The 2,319-nt window shown below is 41.0% G+C and overlaps 1 pseudogene across 1 annotated transcript; it reads left to right on the top strand.

Annotated features, from left to right (window-relative positions):
- Nucleotides 1-251: 251 nt before the first annotated feature.
- On the top strand, nt 252-687 carry LOC308338294 (2-iminobutanoate/2-iminopropanoate deaminase-like; annotated as a pseudogene). The gene has a single exon. The product of its transcript is annotated as a 2-iminobutanoate/2-iminopropanoate deaminase-like (transcript).
- The last annotated feature ends 1,632 nt before the right edge of the window (nt 688-2,319 follow it).

The following is a 2,319-nucleotide window of genomic DNA, read 5'->3' as shown; positions in this document are numbered from 1 at the left end:
CCCTCTCTCTCTGCCTGCCTCTCTGCCTACTTGTGATCGCTGTCTGTCAAATAAATAAATAAAATCTTTAAAAAAAAAAAAAACTAATGATATACTATACAGCAGCTAACTGAAATAAGAAGAAAGAAAAGGAAGGAAGGAAAGAAAGACGGAAGGAAGGAAGAAAAGGAAGAAGGGAGGAAGGAAGGAAGAGGGAGGGGAGAGAGAGAGAAGAAAGAAAGAGAGAGGGAGAAAGAGAGAGAAAGGAAGGAAGGAAGGTGATCAGCACTGCAAAAGCCCCCAGGGCCATTGGTTCATGCCTACCGTCAAGCTGTGTGAGTGGACAGGACCACTTACATTTCAACACAGTGAGGCATGGACCCTTCATGTGGATAGCTGGTGCCAGGAGGGACAGCAGCAGGAGCCAAACAAGCTCCTATAAACATGGGTGAAATTTGGACAGCTGCAGGCTGTGACTTCACTAATGTGGTCAAAACAACTGTTTTGCTGCCTGACATGAATGACTTCAATACGGCCGATGAAATGGACAAACAGCATTTCATGAGTCATCTTCCTGTGAGAGCTGTTCACCAGCCTACCGCTTTGCCCAAAGGAGGCCACGTGGAGACTGAAACAGTGGCTGACCAAGGACCTCTCACAATGGCATCGCTAGAAGTGGGTTTGGCATTATTTAGTCTGGAATTATAATCATATTTTTAAATTAACAACTTAATTTTTACAGTTGATGTTGGAAAGTGTATGACTGACTAAAACCTTGGAAGTTATTATGGAAATACCATATAATAAGGGGAATTGAGCATGAGCTGAAGATGAGATGACAAATCCAGGTATAGTGTTATAAATCACGCAGATGCACACTCATGTTACTGGTGTGGGAAAGGAGACACTCGTTACATACTTACATAAATAAATAAAAGTAAAAGGAAATAGCATGTAAGAGAGTCACTGTTCCTGATAGATAATAAAGAGCACACCTAGTTCAATTAAATCCTATTAATTTAATGAGATGAAATATTTAGTTTTCCCACCAGCTATGTAATTCTGCTTTTACTTGAGTAAAATTAAAGTGTTGAGTTTGAATGGTAGAAGGAGAAGAAAGTGGACCAAAATTTTAATAGGTCATATTTTTCTAAAGGAAATACAATAGACATGCCAATTTGAATAAATAAACACATACATACATACATAAATGGATGGATGGGCGAAAGCAATAATCTTCAGCTTCTGGCCAAGAGGGAATAACAGATCAGATTTATTCACCTGCCTGGAGCAACCGAGAATACCAAATGAAATATTTGAACAATGGTTTTAAAGACATTGAACCTCAGACAGTGAAGGACAGTGATCCTTAAGAGATAATAAATGACACCAGGACTGTCCCAGTTTACTGCTTTAAGAGTTTCCATTCCCTGAAGCTCAACCTGAGGCAAGGTCTCCCTGAGATAGGGAGATGCAAGCAAGACTCTGGGGAGATGAAAGAAACTAGAAAAGGCAATATAGAGAGTTAATGCTGCCTAGAGAGAGAAACCCGGGAATGTGCAGATGGACCTCCACAAGTACTCAGCCAAGTACTGGCCAGCACCTGCATGTGAGGATACAGTGTCAGGCCAGGGAAAGAACCACAGGGAAGAATTAGAGGGAACAGCCCTCTCTACACTCACAGGACCTGGTGTAGTGTCTGCTCCCATCGGCCAGAGTGCAACACTTCCTCATGCGTGGGACATCAGAAGGGATTTGTCTCCACTGTGGGGAAAAATTGGCCTTAGACTCTCTGCTCCTTTGACCCTAAAGGACCCAAAAGAATCCAAATCCAGTAAAAATCATAAATCCAAGTAAGTACATTTTACATTTCGATATAGCACTACCCATTAGGCCTCTAAACAGTTTATCAACTTACATTGTCCATTCTTTTCAGAGTTGCCATCAAGAGACTTATCTATTTGTCAGTCTGATGCGTGAAAATACTCATCTTCATGCTTAACTCCCTTGTTCTTCACCAAGTTTTTAATCTGGTGTGGCTATCCCCATGAATTGCTGGCTCTTACTACACTCTACTGAAAGCCCTGTACTTAGCTCAGTCTGGTCCATATGACCTAAACCTCATGCCAACACACATGTGTGTCAGGAGCCCTGTTTGTAGGACAGTGTTCCTCTCCTATGAAGGAGAATTCAGATTTCAATTACTGGCATTTTCTTCTATTTCTCAAACAAAAGGCAATCCAGTTGGCCCTTGAACAACACAGGTTTGAACTGCCCAAATACACATACATATGGATTTTTTAAAAACAAATATAATACTATAAATGTATTTTTCCTTCC

This window comes from Martes martes, assembly GCF_963455335.1.
Source record: "Martes martes genome assembly, chromosome: 2".
Taxonomy (NCBI): Eukaryota; Metazoa; Chordata; class Mammalia; order Carnivora; family Mustelidae; genus Martes; species Martes martes.
The sequence above is the reverse complement of the archived record's forward strand: the minus strand, read 5'-3'. Positions and strand labels throughout refer to the sequence as shown.